This window comes from Oncorhynchus clarkii, unplaced genomic scaffold (assembly GCF_045791955.1).
Source record: "Oncorhynchus clarkii lewisi isolate Uvic-CL-2024 unplaced genomic scaffold, UVic_Ocla_1.0 unplaced_contig_1341_pilon_pilon, whole genome shotgun sequence".
Classification (NCBI taxonomy): Eukaryota; Metazoa; Chordata; class Actinopteri; order Salmoniformes; family Salmonidae; genus Oncorhynchus; species Oncorhynchus clarkii.
The window spans coordinates 17,501-38,331 of record NW_027261065.1 but is presented as its reverse complement, the minus strand read 5'-3'; the positions used below and the strand labels follow the sequence as shown (position 1 = coordinate 38,331).

General features: G+C 43.9%; 14 non-coding genes across 14 annotated transcripts; all 14 read left to right on the top strand.

The window, feature by feature from the left end:
• The first annotated feature begins 625 nt into the window (after positions 1-625).
• On the top strand, positions 626-712 carry trnay-gua (transfer RNA tyrosine (anticodon GUA)). The gene is given in 2 exon segments: positions 626-662; positions 677-712. It is a non-coding gene; the product is annotated as a tRNA-Tyr (tRNA).
• A 1,270-nt stretch (positions 713-1,982) lies between these two features.
• On the top strand, positions 1,983-2,069 carry trnay-gua (transfer RNA tyrosine (anticodon GUA)). Its single transcript is given in 2 exon segments — positions 1,983-2,019; positions 2,034-2,069. It is a non-coding gene; the product is annotated as a tRNA-Tyr (tRNA).
• Positions 2,070-6,050: 3,981 nt separating this feature from the next.
• On the top strand, positions 6,051-6,137 carry trnay-gua (transfer RNA tyrosine (anticodon GUA)). Its single transcript is given in 2 exon segments — positions 6,051-6,087; positions 6,102-6,137. It is a non-coding gene; the product is annotated as a tRNA-Tyr (tRNA).
• Positions 6,138-9,286: 3,149 nt separating this feature from the next.
• On the top strand, positions 9,287-9,373 carry trnay-gua (transfer RNA tyrosine (anticodon GUA)). The gene is given in 2 exon segments: positions 9,287-9,323; positions 9,338-9,373. It is a non-coding gene; the product is annotated as a tRNA-Tyr (tRNA).
• A 589-nt stretch (positions 9,374-9,962) lies between these two features.
• trnay-gua (transfer RNA tyrosine (anticodon GUA)) lies at positions 9,963-10,049 on the top strand. Its single transcript is given in 2 exon segments — positions 9,963-9,999; positions 10,014-10,049. It is a non-coding gene; the product is annotated as a tRNA-Tyr (tRNA).
• Positions 10,050-10,638: 589 nt separating this feature from the next.
• On the top strand, positions 10,639-10,725 carry trnay-gua (transfer RNA tyrosine (anticodon GUA)). The gene is given in 2 exon segments: positions 10,639-10,675; positions 10,690-10,725. It is a non-coding gene; the product is annotated as a tRNA-Tyr (tRNA).
• Positions 10,726-11,852: 1,127 nt separating this feature from the next.
• On the top strand, positions 11,853-11,939 carry trnay-gua (transfer RNA tyrosine (anticodon GUA)). The gene is given in 2 exon segments: positions 11,853-11,889; positions 11,904-11,939. It is a non-coding gene; the product is annotated as a tRNA-Tyr (tRNA).
• A 590-nt stretch (positions 11,940-12,529) lies between these two features.
• Positions 12,530-12,616, top strand: trnay-gua (transfer RNA tyrosine (anticodon GUA)). Its single transcript is given in 2 exon segments — positions 12,530-12,566; positions 12,581-12,616. It is a non-coding gene; the product is annotated as a tRNA-Tyr (tRNA).
• A 590-nt stretch (positions 12,617-13,206) lies between these two features.
• On the top strand, positions 13,207-13,293 carry trnay-gua (transfer RNA tyrosine (anticodon GUA)). Its single transcript is given in 2 exon segments — positions 13,207-13,243; positions 13,258-13,293. It is a non-coding gene; the product is annotated as a tRNA-Tyr (tRNA).
• A 590-nt stretch (positions 13,294-13,883) lies between these two features.
• trnay-gua (transfer RNA tyrosine (anticodon GUA)) lies at positions 13,884-13,970 on the top strand. The gene is given in 2 exon segments: positions 13,884-13,920; positions 13,935-13,970. It is a non-coding gene; the product is annotated as a tRNA-Tyr (tRNA).
• Positions 13,971-15,097: 1,127 nt separating this feature from the next.
• trnay-gua (transfer RNA tyrosine (anticodon GUA)) lies at positions 15,098-15,184 on the top strand. The gene is given in 2 exon segments: positions 15,098-15,134; positions 15,149-15,184. It is a non-coding gene; the product is annotated as a tRNA-Tyr (tRNA).
• A 589-nt stretch (positions 15,185-15,773) lies between these two features.
• Positions 15,774-15,860, top strand: trnay-gua (transfer RNA tyrosine (anticodon GUA)). The gene is given in 2 exon segments: positions 15,774-15,810; positions 15,825-15,860. It is a non-coding gene; the product is annotated as a tRNA-Tyr (tRNA).
• A 590-nt stretch (positions 15,861-16,450) lies between these two features.
• trnay-gua (transfer RNA tyrosine (anticodon GUA)) lies at positions 16,451-16,537 on the top strand. The gene is given in 2 exon segments: positions 16,451-16,487; positions 16,502-16,537. It is a non-coding gene; the product is annotated as a tRNA-Tyr (tRNA).
• A 589-nt stretch (positions 16,538-17,126) lies between these two features.
• On the top strand, positions 17,127-17,213 carry trnay-gua (transfer RNA tyrosine (anticodon GUA)). The gene is given in 2 exon segments: positions 17,127-17,163; positions 17,178-17,213. It is a non-coding gene; the product is annotated as a tRNA-Tyr (tRNA).
• Positions 17,214-20,831: the final 3,618 nt, after the last annotated feature.

Below are 20,831 nucleotides of genomic sequence, written 5' to 3'. Positions count from 1 at the left end.
CCTTAGGTCGCTGGTTCAAATCCGGCTCGAAGGATTGTACTTTTTCTTGTGGCTTATGCCAACTTTTTGACAGCAGTGAACCATGACATGTGCTTGACAAAAAAATATCTTTCCCTGAGAGAAGAAATCTTCACTTGTTGACCTTTGATAGGAATGTTGGTAGAGCAGCAGAGAGTTCTCGAGATTGCAACAGTCCGTATGTCGCTGACTCAGAAGAGTATAACTTATTCTGCAGTTGTTCCAAGTTTTTGACTTATGCCTAGTGTTTACCCAAAAGCAAGTCATTCCCTGAGCGGGAATCAAACCCAGGCCGCGGTGGTAAAAGAACCGAATCCTTACCACTAGACCAACAGAGAGAGAGAAAAATACATTTCGCAAGCTAGGGGGCTAAACAGCGATTTTATTCCTCGGCTCACTTTTTGTCTATTCCCAAATTCAACTACTTGCAATCTAAGGGGATGTAGCTCAGAGGAATAGAGCATTAGTTGAACGTACGAAGACCTGGGGGCAATCCTTAGCAGCTCCAAGAAACCACCAAACTCAGCAGATTAATTTCTTAAAGGGAACATATGCTTCTGCCAAACCTCTGACCATCTAGGTGATGGCGTTTGACTACATTTTTTATCCTTCGATAGCTCAGTTGGTAGAGCGGAGGACTGTAGGTGAAATTGCTGTAATCCTTAGGTCGCTGGTTCAAATCCGGCTCGAAGGATTGTACTTTTTCTTGTGGCTTACGCCAACTTTTTGACAGCAGTGAACCATGACATGTGCTTGACAAAAAAATATCTTTCCCTGAGAGAAGAAATCTTCACTTGTTGACCTTTGATAGGAATGTTGGTAGAGCAGCAGAGAGTTCTCGAGATTTCAACAGTCCTTAGGTCGCTGATTCAGAAGAGTATAACTTTTTCTGCAGTTGTGCCAAGTTTTTGACTTATGCCTAGTGTTGCCCCAAAAGCAAGTCATTCCCTGAGCGGGAATCAAACCCAGGCAGCGGTGGTAAAAGAACCGAATCCTAACCACTAGACCAACAGGGAGATTGAAAAATACATTTTGCAAGCTAGGGGGCTAAACAGCGATTTTATTCCTCGGCTCACTTTTTATCTATTCCCAAATGCAACTACTTGCAATCTAAGGGGATGTAGCTCAGAGGAATAGAGCATTAGTTGAACGTACGAAGACCTGGGGGCAATCCTTAGCAGCTCCAAGAAACCACCAAACTCAGCAGATTAATTTCTTAAAGTGAACATATGCTGCTGCCAAACCTCTGACCATCTAGGTGATGGCGTTTGACTACATAATTTTAACCTTTGATAGCTCAGTTGGTAGAGCGGAGGACTGTAGGTGAAATTGCTGTAATCCTTAGGTCGCTGGTTCAAATCTGGCTCGAAGGATTGTACTTTTTCTTGTGGCTTACGCCAACTTTTTGACAGCAGTGTACCATGACATGTGCTTGACAAAAAAATATATTTCCCTGAGAGAAGAAATCTTCACTTGTTGACCTTTGATAGGAATGTTGGTAGAGCAGCAGAGAGTTCTCGAGATTGCAACAGTCCGTATGTCGCTGACTCAGAAGAGTATAACTTATTCTGCAGTTGTTCCAAGTTTTTGACTTATGCCTAGTGTTTACCCAAAAGCAAGTCATTCCCTGAGCGGGAATCAAACCCAGGCCGCGGTGGTAAAAGAACCGAATCCTAACCACTAGACCAACAGGGAGAGAGAAAAATACATTTCGCAAGCTAGGGGGCTAAACAGCGATTTTATTCCTCGGCTCACTTTTTGTCTATTCCCAAATGCAACTACTTGCAATCTAAGGGGATGTAGCTCAGAGGAATAGAGCATTAGTTGAACGTACGAAGACCTGGGGGCAATCCTTAGCAGCTCCAAGAAACCACCAAACTCAGCAGATTAATTTCTTAAAGGGAACATATGCTGCTGCCAAACCTCTGACCATCTAGGTGATGGCGTTTGACTACATTTTTTATCCTTCGATAGCTCAGTTGGTAGAGCGGAGGACTGTAGGTGAAATTGCTGTAATCCTTAGGTCGCTGGTTCAAATCCGGCTCGAAGGATTGTACTTTTTCTTGTTGCTTACGGCAACTTTTTGACAGCAGTGAACCATGACATGTGCTTGACAAAAAAATATCTTTCCCTGAGAGAAGAAATCTTCACTTGTTGACCTTTGATAGGAATGTTGGTAGAGCAGCAGAGAGTTCTCGAGATTGCAACAGTCCTTAGGTCGCTGACTCAGAAGAGTATAACTTTTTCTGCAGTTGTGCCAAGTTTTTGACTTATGCCTAGTGTTGCCCCAAAAGCAAGTCATTCCCTGAGCGGGAATCAAACCCAGGCAGCGGTGGTAAAAGAACCGAATCCTAACCACTAGACCAACAGGGAGATTGAAAAATACATTTTGCAAGCTAGGGGGCTAAACAGCGATTTTATTCCTCGGCTCACTTTTTATCTATTCCCAAATGCAACTACTTGCAATCTAAGGGGATGTAGCTCAGAGGAATAGAGCATTAGTTGAACGTACGAAGACCCGGGGGCAATCCTTAGCAGCTCCAAGAAACCACCAAACACAGCAGATTAATTTCTTAAAGGGAACATATGCTGCTGCCAAACCTCTGACCATCTAGGTGATGGCGTTTGACTACATATTTTAACCTTCGATAGCTCAGTTGGTAGAGCGGAGGACTGTAGGTGAAATTGCTGTAATCCTTAGGTCGCTGGTTCAAATCTGGCTCGAAGGATTGTACTTTTTCTTGTGGCTTACGCCAACTTTTTGACAGCAGTGTACCATGACATGTGCTTGACAAAAAAATATATTTCCCTGAGAGAAGAAATCTTCACTTGTTGACCTTTGATAGGAATGTTGGTAGAGCAGCAGAGAGTTCTCGAGATTGCAACAGTCCGCATGTCGCTGACTCAGAAGAGTATAACTTATTCTGCAGTTGTTCCAAGTTTTTGACTTATGCCTAGTGTTTACCCAAAAGCAAGTCATTCCCTGAGCGGGAATCAAACCCAGGCCGCGGTGGTAAAAGAACCGAATCCTTACCACTAGACCAACAGGGAGAGAGAAAAATACATTTCGCAAGCTAGGGGGCTAAACAGCGATTTTATTCCTCGGCTCACTTTTTATCTATTCCCAAATGCAACTACTTGCAATCTAAGGGGATGTAGCTCAGAGGAATAGAGCATTAGTTGAACGTACGAAGACCTGGGGGCAATCCTTAGCAGCTCCAAGAAACCACCAAACTCAGCAGATTAATTTCTTAAAGGGAACATATGCTGCTGCCAAACCTCTGACCATCTAGGTGATGGCGTTTGACTACATATTTTAACCTTTGATAGCTCAGTTGGTAGAGCGGAGGACTGTAGGTGAAATTGCTGTAATCCTTAGGTTGCTGGTTCAAATCTGGCTCGAAGGATTGTACTTTTTCTTGTGGCTTACGCCAACTTTTTGACAGCAGTGTACCATGACATGTGCTTGACAAAAAAATATCTTTCCCTGAGAGAAGAAATCTTCACTTGTTGACCTTTGATAGGAATGTTGGTAGAGCAGCAGAGAGTTCTCGAGATTGCAACAGTCCGTATGTCGCTGACTCAGAAGAGTATAACTTATTCTGCAGTTGTTCCAAGTTTTTGACTTATGCCTAGTGTTTACCCAAAAGCAAGTCAATCCCTGAGCGGGAATCAAACCCAGGCCGCGGTGGTAAAAGAACCGAATCCTTACCACTAGACCAACAGGGAGAGAGAAAAATACATTTTGCAAGCTAGGGGGCTAAACAGCGATTTTATTCCTCGGCTCACTTTTTATCTATTCCCAAATGCAACTACTTGCAATCTAAGGGGATGTAGCTCAGAGGAATAGAGCATTAGTTGAACGTACGAAGACCTGGGGGCAATCCTTAGCAGCTCCAAGAAACCACCAAACTCAGCAGATTAATTTCTTAAAGGGAACATATGCTTCTGCCAAACCTCTGACAATCTAGGTGATGGCGTTTGACTACATTTTTTATCCTTCGATAGCTCAGTTGGTAGAGCGGAGGACTGTAGGTGAAATTGCTGTAATCCTTAGGTCGCTGGTTCAAATCTGGCTCGAAGGATTGTACTTTTTCTTGTGGCTTACGCCAACTTTTTGACAGCAGTGTACCATGACATGTGCTTGACAAAAAAATATATTTCCCTGAGAGAAGAAATCTTCACTTGTTGACCTTTGATAGGAATGTTGGTAGAGCAGCAGAGAGTTCTCGAGATTGCAACAGTCCGCATGTCGCTGACTCAGAAGAGTATAACTTATTCTGCAGTTGTTCCAAGTTTTTGACTTATGCCTAGTGTTTACCCAAAAGCAAGTCATTCCCTGAGCGGGAATCAAACCCAGGCCGCGGTGGTAAAAGAACCGAATCCTTACCACTAGACCAACATGGAGAGAGAAAAATACATTTCGCAAGCTAGGGGGCTAAACAGCGATTTTATTCCTCGGCTCACTTTTTATCTATTCCCAAATGCAACTACTTGCAATCTAAGGGGATGTAGCTCAGAGGAATAGAGCATTAGTTGAACGTACGAAGACCTGGGGGCAATCCTTAGCAGCTCCAAGAAACCACCAAACTCAGCAGATTAATTTCTTAAAGGGAACATATGCTGCTGCCAAACCTCTGACCATCTAGGTGATGGCGTTTGACTACATATTTTAACCTTTGATAGCTCAGTTGGTAGAGCGGAGGACTGTAGGTGAAATTGCTGTAATCCTTAGGTTGCTGGTTCAAATCTGGCTCTAAGGATTGTACTTTTTCTTGTGGCTTACGCCAACTTTTTGACAGCAGTGTACCATGACATGTGCTTGACAAAAAAATATCTTTCCCTGAGAGAAGAAATCTTCACTTGTTGACCTTTGATAGGAATGTTGGTAGAGCAGCAGAGAGTTCTCGAGATTGCAACAGTCCGTATGTCGCTGACTCAGAAGAGTATAACTTATTCTGCAGTTGTTCCAAGTTTTTGACTTATGCCTAGTGTTTACCCAAAAGCAAGTCATTCCCTGAGCGGGAATCAAACCCAGGCCGCGGTGGTAAAAGAACCGAATCCTTACCACTAGACCAACAGGGAGAGAGAAAAATACATTTTGCAAGCTAGGGGGCTAAACAGCGATTTTATTCCTCGGCTCACTTTTTATCTATTCCCAAATGCAACTACTTGCAATCTAAGGGGATGTAGCTCAGAGGAATAGAGCATTAGTTGAACGTACGAAGACCTGGGGGCAATCCTTAGCAGCTCCAAGAAACCACCAAACTCAGCAGATTAATTTCTTAAAGGGAACATATGCTTCTGCCAAACCTCTGACAATCTAGGTGATGGCGTTTGACTACATTTTTTATCCTTCGATAGCTCAGTTGGTAGAGCGGAGGACTGTAGGTGAAATTGCTGTAATCCTTAGGTTGCTTGTTCAAATCCGGCTCGAAGGATTGTACTTTTTCTTGTGCCTTACGCCAACTTTTTGACAGCAGTGTACCATGACATGTGCTTGACAAAAAAATATCTTTCCCTGAGAGAAGAAATCTTCACTTGTTGACCTTTGATAGGAATGTTGGTAGAGCAGCAGAGAGTTCTCGAGATTGCAACAGTCCTTAGGTCGCTGATTCAGAAGAGTATAACTTTTTCTGCAGTTGTGCCAAGTTTTTGACTTATGCCTAGTGTTTCCCCAAAAGCAAGTCATTCCCTGAGCGGGAATCAAACCCAGGCCGCGGTGGTAAAAGAACCGAATCCTAACCACTAGACCAATAGGGAGAGAGAAAAATACATTTTGCAAGCTAGGGGGCTAAACAGCGATTTTATTCCTCGGCTCACTTTTTATCTATTCCCAAATGCAACTACTTGCAATCTAAGGGGATGTAGCTCAGAGGACTAGAGCATTAGTTGAACGTACGAAGACCTGAGGGCAATCTTTAGCAGCTCCAAGAAACCACCAAACTCAGCAGATTAATTTCTTAAAGGGAACATATGCTTCTGCCAAACCTCTGACCATCTAGGTGATGGCGTTTGACTACATTTTTTATCCTTCGATAGCTCAGTTGGTAGAGCGGAGGACTGTAGGTGAAATTGCTGTAATCCTTAGGTCGCTGGTTCAAATCCGGCTCGAAGGATTGTACTTTTTCTTGTGGCTTACGGCAACTTTTTGACAGCAGTGTACCATGACATGTGCTTGACAAAAAAAAATATTTCCCTGAGAGAAGAAATCTTCACTTGTTGACCTTTGATAGGAATGTTGGTAGAGCAGCAGAGAGTTCTCGAGATTGCGACAGTCCGTATGTCGCTGACTCAGAAGAGTATAACTTATTCTGCAGTTGTGCCAAGTTTTTGACTTATGCCTAGTGTTTCCCCAAAAGCAAGTCATTCCCTGAGCGGGAATCAAACCCAGGCCGCGGTGGTAAATGAACCGAATCCTTACCACTAGACCAACAGGGAGAGAGAAAAATACATTTCGCAAGCTAGGGGGCTAAACAGCGATTTTATTCCTCGGCTCACTTTTTGTCTATTTCCAAATGCAACTACTTGCAATCTAAGGGGATGTAGCTCAGAGGACTAGAGCATTAGTTGAACGTACGAAGACCTGGGGGCAATCCTTAGCAGCTCCAAGAAACCACCAAACTCAGCAGATTAATTTCTAAAAGGGAACATATGCTTCTGCCAAACCTCTGACAATCTAGGTGATGGCGTTTGACTACATTTTTTATCCTTCGATAGCTCAGTTGGTAGAGCGGAGGACTGTAGGTGAAATTGCTGTAATCCTTAGGTTGCTTGTTCAAATCCGGCTCGAAGGATTGTACTTTTTCTTGTGCCTTACGCCAACTTTTTGACAGCAGTGTACCATGACATGTGCTTGACAAAAAAATATCTTTCCCTGAGAGAAGAAATCTTCACTTGTTGACCTTTGATAGGAATGTTGGTAGAGCAGCAGAGAGTTCTCGAGATTGAAACAGTCCTTAGGTCGCTGATTCAGAAGAGTATAACTTTTTCTGCAGTTGTGCCAAGTTTTTGACTTATGCCTAGTGTTTCCCCAAAAGCAAGTCATTCCCTGAGCGGGAATCAAACCCAGGCCGCGGTGGTAAAAGAATCGAATCCTTACCACTAGACCAACAGGGAGAGAGAAAAATACATTTCGCAAGCTCGGCTATTCAGCAGATTAATTTCTTAAAGGGAACATATGCTTCTGCCAAACCTCTGACCATCTAGGTGATGGCGTTTGACTACATTTTTTATCCTTCGATAGCTCAGTTGGTGGAGCGGAGGACTGTAGGTGAAATTGCTGTAATCCTTAGGTCGCTGGTTCAAATCCGGCTCGAAGGATTGTACTTTTTCTTGTGGCTTACGGCAACTTTTTGACAGCAGTGTACCATGACATGTGCTTGACAACAAAAAATATTTCCCTGAGAGAAGAAATCTTCACTTGTTGACCTTTGATAGGAATGTTGGTAGAGCAGCAGAGATTTCTCGAGATTGCGACAGTCCGTATGTCGCTGACTCAGAAGAGTATAACTTATTCTGCAGTTGTTCCAAGTTTTTGACTTATGCCTAGTGTTTACCCAAAAGCAAGACATTCCCTGAGCGGGAATCAAACCCAGGCCGCGGTGGTAAAAGAACCGAATCCTTACCACTAGACCAACAGGGAGAGAGAAAAATACATTTCGCAAGCTAGGGGGCTAAACAGCGATTTTATTCCTCGGCTCACTTTTTGTCTATTCCCAAATGCAACTACTTGCAATCTAAGGGGATGTAGCTCAGAGGAATAGAGCATTAGTTGAACGTACGAAGACCTGGGGGCAATCCTTAGCAGCTCCAAGAAACCACCAAACTCAGCAGATTAATTTCTTAAAGGGAACATATGCTTCTGCCAAACCTCTGACCATCTAGGTGATGGCGTTTGACTACATTTTTTATCCTACGATAGCTCAGTTGGTAGAGCGGAGGACTGTAGGTGAAATTGCTGTAATCCTTAGGTCGCTTGTTCAAATCCGGCTCGAAGGATTGTACTTTTTCTTGTGCCTTACGCCAACTTTTTGACAGCAGTGTACCATGACATGTGCTTGACAAAAAAATATCTTTCTCTGAGACAAGAAATCTTCACTTGTTGACCTTTGATAGGAATGTTGGTAGAGCAGCAGAGAGTTCTCGAGATTGCAACAGTCCTTTGGTCGCTGATTCAGAAGAGTATAACTTTTTCTGCAGTTGTGCCAAGTTTTTGACTTATGCCTAGTGTTTCCCCAAAAGCAAGTCATTCCCTGAGCGGGAATCAAACCCAGGCCGCGGTGGTAAAAGAACCGAATCCTAACCACTAGACCAACAGGGAGAGAGAAAAATACATTTCGCAAGCTACGGGGCTAAACAGCGATTTTATTCCTCGGCTCACTTTTTGTCTATTCCCAAATGCAACTACTTGCAATCTAAGGGGATGTAGCTCAGAGGAATAGAGCATTAGTTGAACGTACGAAGACCTGGGGGCAATCCTTAGCAGCTCCAAGAAACCACCAAACTCAGCAGATTAATTTCTTAAAGGGAACATATGCTTCTGCCAAACCTCTGACCATCTAGGTGATGGCGTTTGACTACATTTTTTATCCTTCGATAGCTCAGTTGGTAGAACGGAGGACTGTAGGTGAAATTGCTGTAATCCTTAGGTCGCTGTTTCAAATCCGGCTCGAAGGATTGTACTTTTTCTTGTGGCTTACGCCAACTTTTTGACAGCAGTGTACCATGACATGTGCTTGACAAAAAAATATCTTTCCCTGAGAGAAGAAATCTTCACTTGTTGACCTTTGATAGGAATGTTGGTAGAGCACAAGAGAGTTCTCGAGATTGCAACAGTCCTTAGGTCGCTGACTCAGAAGAGTATAACTTTTTCTGCAGTTGTGCCAAGTTTTTGACTTATGCCTAGTGTTTCCCCAAAAGCAAGTCATTCCCTGAGCGGGAATCAAACCCAGGCCGCGGTGGTAAAAGAACCGATTCCTAACCACTAGACCAACAGGGAGAGAGAATAAGACATTTTGCAGTGAGGGGGCAAAAAGCGATTTTATTCCTCGGCTCACTTTTTGTCTATTCCCAAATGCAACTACTTGCAATCTAAGGGGATGTAGCTCAGAGGACTAGAGCATTAGTTGAACGTACGAAGACCTGGGGGCAATCCTTAGCAGCTCCAAGAAACCACCAAACTCAGCAGATTAATTTCTTAAAGGGAACATATGCTTCTGCCAAACCTCTGACCATCTAGGTGATGGCGTTTGACTACATTTTTTATCCTTCGATAGCTCAGTTGGTAGAGCGGAGGACTGTAGGTTAAATTGCTGTAATCCTTAGGTCGCTGGTTCAAATCCGGCTCGAAGGATTGTACTTTTTCTTGTGGCTTACGGCAACTTTTTGACAGCAGTGTACCATGACATGTGCTTGACAAAAATAAATATTTCCCTGAGAGAAGAAATCTTCACTTGTTGACCTTTGATAGGAATGTTGGTAGAGCAGCAGAGAGTTCTCGAGATTGCGACAGTCCGTATGTCGCTGACTCAGAAGAGTATAACTTTTTCTGCAGTTGTTCCAAGTTTTTGACTCATGCCTAGTGTTTCCCCAAAAGCAAGACATTCCCTGAGCGGGAATCAAACCCAGGCCGCGGTGGTAAAAGAACCGAATCCTTACCACTAGACCAACAGGGAGAGAGAAAAATACATTTCGCAAGCTAGGGGGCTAAACAGCGATTTTATTCCTCGGCTCACTTTTTGTCTATTCCCAAATGCAACTACTTGCAATCTAAGGGGATGTAGCTCAGAGGAATAGAGCATTAGTTGAACGTACGAAGACCTGGGGGCAATCCTCAGCAGCTCCAAGAAACCACCAAACTCAGCAGATTAAATTCTTAAAGGGAACATATGCTTCTGCCGAACCTCTGACCATCTAGGTGATGGCGTTTGACTACATTACACCCTTCGATAGCTCAGTTGGTAGAGCGGAGGACTGTAGATGAAATTGCTGTAATCCTTAGGTTGCTGGTTCAAATCCGGCTCGAAGGATTGTACATTTTCTTGTGGCTTACGCCAACTTTTTGACAGCAGTGCACCTTGACATGTGCTTGACAAAAAATATCTTTCCCTGAGAGAAGAAATCTTCACTTGTTGACCTTTGATAGGAATGTTGGTAGAGCACAAGAGAGTTCTCGAGATTGCAACAGTCCTTAGGTCGCTGACTCAGAAGAGTATAACTTTTTCTGCAGTTGTGCCAAGTTTTTGACTTATGCCTAGTGTTTACCCAAAAGCAAGTCATTCCCTGAGCGGGAATCAAACCCAGGCCGCGGTGGTAAAAGAACCGATTCCTAACCACTAGACCAACAGGGAGAGAGAATAAGGCATGTTGCAGTGAGGGGGCTAAACAGCGATTTTATTCCTCGGCTCACTAATGGTCTATTCCCAAATGCAACTACTTGCAATCTAAGGGGATGTAGCTCAGAGGAATAGAGCATTAGTTGAACGTACGAAGACCTGGGGGCAATCCTCAGCAGCTCCAAGACACCACCAAACTCAGCAGATTAAATTCTTAAAGGGAACATATGCTTCTGCCGAACCTCTGACCATCTAGGTGATGGCGTTTGACTACATTCATCACCCTTCGATAGCTCAGTTGGTAGAGTGGAGGACTGTAGATGAAATTGCTGTAATCCTTAGGTCGCTGGTTCAAATCCGGCTCGAAGGATTGTACATTTTCTTGTGGCTTACGCCAACTTTTTGACAGCAGTGCACCTTGACATGTGCTTGACAAAAAAATATCTTTCCCTGAGAGAAGAAATCTTCACTTGTTGACCTTTGATAGGAATGTTGGTAGAGCACAAGAGAGTTCTCGAGATTGCAACAGTCCTTAAGTCGCTGACTCAGAAGAGTATAACTTTTTCTGCAGTTGTGCCAAGTTTTTGACTTATGCCTAGTGTTTCCCCAAAAGCAAGTCTATTCCCAAATGCAACTACTTGCAATCTAAGGGGATGTAGCTCAGAGGAATAGAGCATTAGTTGAACGTACGAAGACCTGGGGGCAATCCTCAGCAGCTCCAAGACACCACCAAACTCAGCAGATTAAATTCTTAAAGGGAACATATGCTTCTGCCGAACCTCTGACCATCTAGGTGATGGCGTTTGACTACATTCATCACCCTTCGATAGCTCAGTTGGTAGAGCGGAGGCCTGTAGATGAATTTGCTGTAATCCTTAGGTCGCTGGTTCAAATCCGGCTCGAAGGATTGTACATTTTCTTGTGGCTTACGCCAACTTTTTGACAGCAGTGCACCTTGACATGTGCTTGACAAAAAAATATCTTTCCCTGAGAGAAGAAATCTTCACTTGTTGACCTATGATAGGAATGTTGTTAGAGCACAAGAGAGTTCTCGAGATTGCAACAGTCCTTAGGTCGCAGACTCAGAAGAGTATAACTTTTTCTGCAGTTGTGCCAAGTTTTTGACTTATGCCTAGTGTTTACCCAAAAGCAAGTCATTCCCTGAGCGGGAATCAAACCCAGGCCGCGGTGGTAAAAGAACCGATTCCTAACCACTAGACCAACAGGGAGAAAGAACAAGACATTTCGCAGTGAGGGGGCTAAACAGCGATTTTATTCCTCGGCTCACTAATGGTCTATTCCCAAATGCAACTACTTGCAATCTAAGGGGATGTAGCTCAGAGGAATAGAGCATTAGTTGAACGTACGAAGACCTGGGGGCAATCCTCAGCAGCTCCAAGACACCACCAAACTCAGCAGATTAAATTCTTAAAGGGAACATATGCTTCTGCCAAACCTCTGACCATCTAGGTGATGGCGTTTGACTACATTCATCACCCTTCGATAGCTCAGTTGGTAGAGCGGAGGACTGTAGATGAAATTGCTGTAATCCTTAGGTCGCTGGTTCAAATCCGGCTCGAAGGATTGTACATTTTCTTGTGGCTTACGCCAACTGTTTGACAGCAGTGCATCTTGACATGTGCTTGACAAAAAAATATCTTTCCCTGAGAGAAGAAATCTTCACTTGTTGACCTTTGATAGGAATGTTGGTAGAGCACAAGAGAGTTCTCGAGATTGCAACAGTCCTTAGGTCGCAGACTCAGAAGAGTATAACTTTTTCTGCAGTTGTGCCAAGTTTTTGACTTATGCCTAGTGTTTACCCAAAAGCAAGTCATTCCCTGAGCGGGAATCAAACCCAGGCCGCGGTGGTAAAAGAACCGATTTCTAACCACTAGACCAACAGGGAGAAAGAACAAGACATTTCGCAGTGAGGGGGCTAAACAGCGATTTTATTCCTCGGCTCACTAATGGTCTATTCCCAAATGCAACTACTTGCAATCTAAGGGGATGTAGCTCAGAGGAATAGAGCATTAGTTGAACGTACGAAGACCTGGGGGCAATCCTCAGCAGCTCCAAGACACCACCAAACTCAGCAGATTAAATTCTTAAAGGGAACATATGCTTCTGCCAAACCTCTGACCATCTAGGTGATGGCGTTTGACTACATTCATCACCCTTCGATAGCTCAGTTGGTAGAGCGGAGGACTGTAGATGAAATTGCTGTAATCCTTAGGTCGCTGGTTCAAATCCGGCTCGAAGGATTGTACATTTTCTTGTGGCTTACGCCAACTGTTTGACAGCAGTGCATCTTGACATGTGCTTGACAAAAAAATATCTTTCCCTGAGAGAAGAAATCTTCACTTGTTGACCTTTGATAGGAATGTTGGTAGAGCACAAGAGAGTTCTCGAGATTGCAACAGTCCTTAGGTCGCAGACTCAGAAGAGTATAACTTTTTCTGCAGTTGTGCCAAGTTTTTGACTTATGCCTAGTGTTTACCCAAAAGCAAGTCATTCCCTGAGCGGGAATCAAACCCAGGCCGCGGTGGTAAAAGAACCGATTCCTAACCACTAGACCAACAGGGAGAAAGAACAAGACATTTCGCAGTGAGGGGGCTAAACAGCGATTTTATTCCTCGGCTCACTAATGGTCTATTCCCAAATGCAACTACTTGCAATCTAAGGGGATGTAGCTCAGAGGAATAGAGCATTAGTTGAACGTACGAAGACCTGGGGGCAATCCTCAGCAGCTCCAAGACACCACCAAACTCAGCAGATTAAATTCTTAAAGGGAACATATGCTTCTGCCAAACCTCTGACCATCTAGGTGATGGCGTTTGACTACATTCATCACCCTTCGATAGCTCAGTTGGTAGAGCGGAGGACTGTAGATGAAATTGCTGTAATCCTTAGGTCGCTGGTTCAAATCCGGCTCGAAGGATTGTACATTTTCTTGTGGCTTACGCCAACTGTTTGACAGCAGTGCATCTTGACATGTGCTTGACAAAAAAATATCTTTCCCTGAGAGAAGAAATCTTCACTTGTTGACCTTTGATAGGAATGTTGGTAGAGCACAAGAGAGTTCTCGAGATTGCAACAGTCCTTAGGTCGCAGACTCAGAAGAGTATAACTTTTTCTGCAGTTGTGCCAAGTTTTTGACTTATGCCTAGTGTTTACCCAAAAGCAAGTCATTCCCTGAGCGGGAATCAAACCCAGGCCGCGGTGGTAAAAGAACCGATTCCTAACCACTAGACCAACAGGGAGAGAGAATAAGACATTTTGCAGTGAGGGGGCTAAACAGCGATTTTATTCCTCGGCTCACTAATGGTCTATTCCCAAATGCAACTACTTGCAATCTAAGGGGATGTAGCTCAGAGGAATAGAGCATTAGTTGAACGTACGAAGACCTGGGGGCAATCCTCAGCAGCTCCAAGACACCACCAAACTCAGCAGATTAAATTCTTAAAGGGAACATATGCTTCTGCCGAACCTCTGACCATCTAGGTGATGGCGTTTGACTACATTCATCACCCTTCGATAGCTCAGTTGGTAGAGTGGAGGACTGTAGATGAAATTGCTGTAATCCTTAGGTCGCTGGTTCAAATCCGGCTTGAAGGATTGTACATTTTCTTGTGGCTTACGCCAACTTTTTGACAGCAGTGCACCTTGACATGTGCTTGACAAAAAAATATCTTTCCCTGAGAGAAGAAATCTTCACTTGTTGACCTTTGATAGGAATGTTGGTAGAGCACAAGAGAGTTCTCGAGATTGCAACAGTCCTTAAGTCGCTGACTCAGAAGAGTATAACTTTTTCTGCAGTTGTGCCAAGTTTTTGACTTATGCCTAGTGTTTCCCCAAAAGCAAGTCTATTCCCAAATGCAACTACTTGCAATCTAAGGGGATGTAGCTCAGAGGAATAGAGCATTAGTTGAACGTACGAAGACCTGGGGGCAATCCTCAGCAGCTCCAAGACACCACCAAACTCAGCAGATTAAATTCTTAAAGGGAACATATGCTTCTGCCGAACCTCTGACCATCTAGGTGATGGCGTTTGACTACATTCATCACCCTTCGATAGCTCAGTTGGTAGAGCGGAGGCCTGTAGATGAATTTGCTGTAATCCTTAGGTCGCTGGTTCAAATCCGGCTCGAAGGATTGTACATTTTCTTGTGGCTTACGCCAACTTTTTGACAGCAGTGCACCTTGACATGTGCTTGACAAAAAAATATCTTTCCCTGAGAGAAGAAATCTTCACTTGTTGACCTTTGATAGGAATGTTGGTAGAGCACAAGAGAGTTCTCGAGATTGCAACAGTCCTTAGGTCGCAGACTCAGAAGAGTATAACTTTTTCTGCAGTTGTGCCAAGTTTTTGACTTATGCCTAGTGTTTACCCAAAAGCAAGTCATTCCCTGAGCGGGAATCAAACCCAGGCCGCGGTGGTAAAAGAACCGATTCCTAACCACTAGACCAACAGGGAGAGAGAATAAGACATTTTGCAGTGAGGGGGCTAAACAGCGATTTTATTCCTCGGCTCACTAATGGTCTATTCCCAAATGCAACTACTTGCAATCTAAGGGGATGTAGCTCAGAGGAATAGAGCATTAGTTGAACGTACGAAGACCTGGGGGCAATCCTCAGCAGCTCCAAGACACCACCAAACTCAGCAGATTAAATTCTTAAAGGGAACATATGCTTCTGCCAAACCTCTGACCATCTAGGTGATGGCGTTTGACTACATTCATCACCCTTCGATAGCTCAGTTGGTAGAGCGGAGGACTGTAGATGAAAGTGCTGTAATCCTTAGGTCGCTGGTTCAAATCCGGCTCGAAGGATTGTACATTTTCTTGTGGCTTACGCCAACTTTTTGACAGCAGTGCACCTTGACATGTGCTTGACAAAAAAATATCTTTCCCTGAGAGAAGAAATCTTCACTTGTTGACCTATGATAGGAATGTTGGTAGAGCACAAGAGAGTTCTCGAGATTGCAACAGTCCTTAGGTCGCTGACTCAGAAGAGTATAACTTTTTCTGCAGTTGTGCCAAGTTTTTGACTTATGCCTAGTGTTTCCCCAAAAGCAAGTCATTCCCTGAGCGGGAATAAAACCCAGGCCGCGGTGGTAAAAGAACCGATTCCTAACCACTAGACCAACAGGGAGAGAGAACAAGACATTTCGCAGTGAGGGGGCTAAACAGCGATTTATTCCTCGGCTCACTTTTTGTCTATTCCCAAATGCAACTACTTGCAATCTAAGGGGATGTAGCTCAGAGGAATAGAGCATTAGTTGAACGTACGAAGACCTGGGGGCAATCCTCAGCAGCTCCAAGACACCACCAAACTCAGCAGATTAAATTCTTAAAGGGAACATATGCTTCTGCCGAACCTCTGACCATCTAGGTGATGGCGTTTGACTACATTAGTCACCCTTCGATAGCTCAGTTGGTAGAGCGGAGGACTGTAGATGAAATTGCTGTAATCCTTAGGTCGCTGGTTCAAATCCGGCTCGAAGGATTGTACATTTTCTTGTGGCTTACGCCAACTTTTTGACAGCAGTGCACCTTGACATGTGCTTGACAAAAAAATATCTTTCCCTGAGAGAAGAAATCTTCACTTGTTGACCTTTGATAGGAATGTTGGTAGAGCACAAGAGAGTTCTCGAGATTGCAACAGTCCTTAAGTCGCTGACTCAGAAGAGTATAACTTTTTCTGCAGTTGTGCCAAGTTTTTGACTTATGCCTAGTATTTCCCCAAAAGCAAGTCATTCCCTGAGCGGGAATCAAACCCAGGCCGCGGTGGTAAAAGAACCTATTCCTAACCACTAGACCAACAGGGAGAGAGAATAAGACATGTTGCAGTGAGGGGGCTAAACAGCGATTTTATTCCTCGGCTCACTTTTTGTCTATTCCCAAATGCAACTACTTGCAATCTAAGGGGATGTAGCTCAGAGGAATAGAGCATTAGTTGAACGTACGAAGACCTGGGGGCAATCCTCAGCAGCTCCAAGACACCACCAAACTCAGCAGATTAAATTCTTAAAGGGAACATATGCTTCTGCCAAACCTCTGACCATCTAGGTGATGGCGTTTGACTACATTCATCACCCTTCGATAGCTCAGTTGGTAGAGCGGAGGACTGTAGATGAAATTGCTGTAATCCTTAGGTCGCTGGTTCAAATCCGGCTCGAAGGATTGTACATTTTCTTGTGGCTTACGCCAACTTTTTGACAGCAGTGCATCTTGACATGTGCTTGACAAAAAAATATCTTTCCCTGAGAGAAGAAATCTTCACTTGTTGACCTATGATAGGAATGTTGGTAGAGCACAAGAGAGTTCTCGAGATTGCAACAGTCCTTAGGTCGCTGACTCAGAAGAGTATAACTTTTTCTGCAGTTGTGCCAAGTTTTTGACTTATGCCTAGTGTTTCCCCAAAAGCAAGTCATTCCCTGAGCGGGAATCAAACCCAGGCCGCGGTGGTAAAAGAACCGATTCCTAACCACTAGACCAACAGGGAGAGAGAACAAGACATTTCGCAGTGAGGGGGCTAAACAGCGATTTATTCCTCGGCTCACTTTTTGTCTATTCCCAAATGCAACTACTTGCAATCTAAGGGGATGTAGCTCAGAGGAATAGAGCATTAGTTGAACGTACGAAGACCTGGGGGCAATCCTCAGCAGCTCCAAGACACCACCAAACTCAGCAGATTAAATTCTTAAAGGGAACATATGCTTCTGCCGAACCTCTGACCATCTAGGTGATGGCGTTTGACTACATTAGTCACCCTTCGATAGCTCAGTTGGTAGAGCGGAGGACTGTAGATGAAATTGCTGTAATCCTTAGGTCGCTGGTTCAAATCCGGCTCGAAGGATTGTACATTTTCTTGTGGCTTACGCCAACTTTTTGACAGCAGTGCATCTTGACATGTGCTTGACAAAAAATATCTTTCCCTGAGAGAAGAAATCTTCACTTGTTGACCTATGATAGGAATGTTGGTAGAGCACAAGAGAGTTCTCGAGATTGCAACAGTCCTTAGGTCGCTGACTCAGAAGAGTATAACTTTTTCTGCAGTTGTGCCAAGTTTTTGACTTATGCCTAGTGTTTCCCCAAAAGCAAGTCATTCCCTGAGCGGGAATCAAACCCAGGCCGCGGTGGTAAAAGAACCGATTCCTAACCACTAGACCAACAGGGAGAGAGAACAAGACATTTCGCAGTGAGGGGGCTAAACAGCGATTTATTCCTCGGCTCACTTTTTGTCTATTCCCAAATGCAACTACTTGCAATCTAAGGGGATGTAGCTCAGAGGAATAGAGCATTAGTTGAACGTACGAAGACCTGGGGGCAATCCTCAGCAGCTCCAAGACACCACCAAACTCAGCAGATTAAATTCTTAAAGGGAACATATGCTTCTGCCGAACCTCTGACCATCTAGGTAATGGCGTTTGACTACATTTGTCGCCTTTCGATAGCTCAGTTGGTAGAGCGGAGGACTGTAGATGAAATTGCTGTAATCCTCAGGTAGCTGGTTCAAATCCGGCTCGAAGGATTGTACATTTTCTTGTGGCTTACGCCAACTGTTTGACAGCAGTGCATCTTGACATGTGCTTGACAAAAAAATATCTTTCCCTGAGAGAAGAAATCTTCACTTGTTGACCTTTGATAGGAATGTTGGTAGAGCACAAGAGAGTTCTCGAGATTGCAACAGTCCTTAGGTCGCAGACTCAGAAGAGTATAACTTTTTCTGCAGTTGTGCCAAGTTTTTGACTTATGCCTAGTGTTTCCCCAAAAGCAAGTCATTCCCTGAGCGGGAATCAAACCCAGGCCGCGGTGGTAAAATAACCAAATCCTAACCACTAGACCAACAGGGAGAGAGAACAAGACATTTCGCAGTGATGGGGCTAAACAGCGATTTATCCCTCGGCTCACTTTTTGTCTATTCCCAAATGCAACTAGTGTAGGTGAAATTGCAGTAATCCATAGGTCGCTGAAATCTTCACTTGTTGACTTGTTGACCTTTGATAGGAATGTTGGTAGAGCAGCAGAGAGTACTTCAAATTAAAACAGTCCTTAGGTCGCTGGCCCACAAGAGGAATACTTTTTCTGCAGTTGTGCCAAGTTTATGACTTTTGCCTAGTGTTTCCCCAAAAGCAAGTCATTCCCTGTAGCTCAGCGGAAGAGAGCATTTATCATGTCCTATCCGGGGACCTGTGTTCATTGTAAGTTCTCTCAGGACCTGAGCCCTATGACCATAACTACTTGGCCTGATGTCACCTTGCTGTCCCCAGTCCACCTGGTCATGCTGCTGCGCGAGTGTTCAACTGTTCTACCTGCGGCTATGGAACCCTGACCTGTTCACTGGACGTGCTTCCTTGTCCCAGACCTGCTCTTTTGGACTCTCTCTCTACTGCATCTGCTGTCTCTAACTCTGATCAGCTATGAAAAGCCAACTGACATTTACTCCTGAGGTGCTGACCTGTTGCACCCTCTACAACCACTGTGATTATTATTATCTGACCCTGCTGGTCATCTATGAACGTTTGAAGACCTTGGCCATGTTCTGTTATACTCTCCACCCAGGACAGCCATAAGAGGACAGGCCACCCCTCAGAGCCCGTTTCTTCCTAGGTTCTGGACTTTCTAGGGAGAGTTTCTACATCTGCATTGCTTGCGGTTTGGGGTTTTAGGCTGGGTTTTTACATCGGCTGATGTAAAAAGAGCTTTATAAATACATTTGATTGATTGTCTGCAGACTCATTAACACGGCATGAGTCAGAGCATATAACTGCTCTGTTTGGCTTGATCCCAGTGGGTCACTTACAGGTCATGGGTTCTGTTAGTGTTTAAATACTGGAGAGTTGAGACCAAATCACGGACGCTGGACAGAGTGGATTTCAGTTGTAACAAAAGACAGTTTTAATGAGTCAGAGATATCTTGTCCCGCAGTTTTACGTGCACGGACCTAGTTCACATAACTCGGCAAGGAGTCAGGTGAAAAAGAGACCTTATAAAGTAGGTGGAGTCTTGTCGTTTCGGTCTTCTTGACTGGTCGGAGGGTTGGAGGCGGGCCTTGCTCTAGCCAGAGCGGGCCCCATTGGTGCACAGCAAAAGTCCTTTGCTCTTGGGACCGGCCAGTAGAGGGAGATGAGATGTGTGTTTATACAAGGAAGAGGGGGTCAGTCTTATGGCTGGGTGTATGTGTTCTTACGACGGAATGTCTTTGTTTATATGAGCTATGTGTATGAATATTTATATAACACTTTCTATTTGGAAATCTCAAAATGAAGGTCCTTATGTCATAGTAGAAAAGCGTTAAAAAAAAGAAGACATATTTAGAAATAAGGTTTCATATTTGCTCATATTGGGCTACCTGTGACTTGTACATAAGGGGAGTATGGTTGGGAATTGTAAGTACGTGGGGGGAGTCAGTGACTGACACCCAACAACTAAATCGTTACACCAAGAGATCCAATCCATTCATTCCAATGGAGGACTGCTCCTTCTGAGGATTCTGAGTACCAATACGGACGTTGGTTCAAAGCCTCTCATTGGCCAATACATAGCATCCGCAATCTAGGTCGCTACCCTACCCCCTTTCCTTCGGCAGAGCGTGTCCCCACCGTTCTTTATACTAAATCCCTCACACGCCTCTCCGATGGCCTCACAGGCACCATCCCACCCGGGACTCAAACCCGGGTCCATCGTCTGAATTTGAATGGTTATATTTCTCCAGCCCAGTCCCTCTTTTTTTAAATTTTTTTTTTTTACCAAAACCAGGTGGGGTAATCATAATTGTTTGAACCTCAGATTTGCCCATTAAGTGACATTTGGATTAAAATTTGGTTTTAAAAACATTTTAGCGTGGTCAAATAAAGAACACATACCGTATTAAAAGCACAAAACTTGGCTGTAAAGTGTCAAAAGAAAAGTTAAATCTATATATCCCTAGCATCCAAAATAAACTGTTTGAACTGTGTCATATGCTATGGTGCTCCAGGTTAAATGATACCAAACAAAATAATTGATTTATAGAAATTATAAATGTTAACTGTCAATATATACTGTATGTATTTTGATGACAGAATTGTGAAAATGATACAGGCTGATCTCCACGGGTGTCTGAGAAGAGGGATTGGAAAGCAGCAGAGAAGCTACCAGAGTAAAATACACATGAAAGACACCAACCATGATAAAAGACTTAAACACAGATTTTTTTTTAAATCTACTTTGTGAATTTTGATCCCCACCTTTATATCTTTATGTAATGACATAACAAATGTTTGCTGATTATTATCAATGACTTAACAGCTGTAACTAGTTGTCCAGCTTAGGAAATCCTCACTTGGTCCCCTACTTTACAAAGAACGACCCCTGTGCACCAGACACTTTTTGTTTGGCCATCGGGAAGAGGTATCAAGTCCGGTCACGCAGCCACTCAGAATAATATAATAGACCTTTTCTTTTTCAATCAATACAACAGGTCCATTTTAAT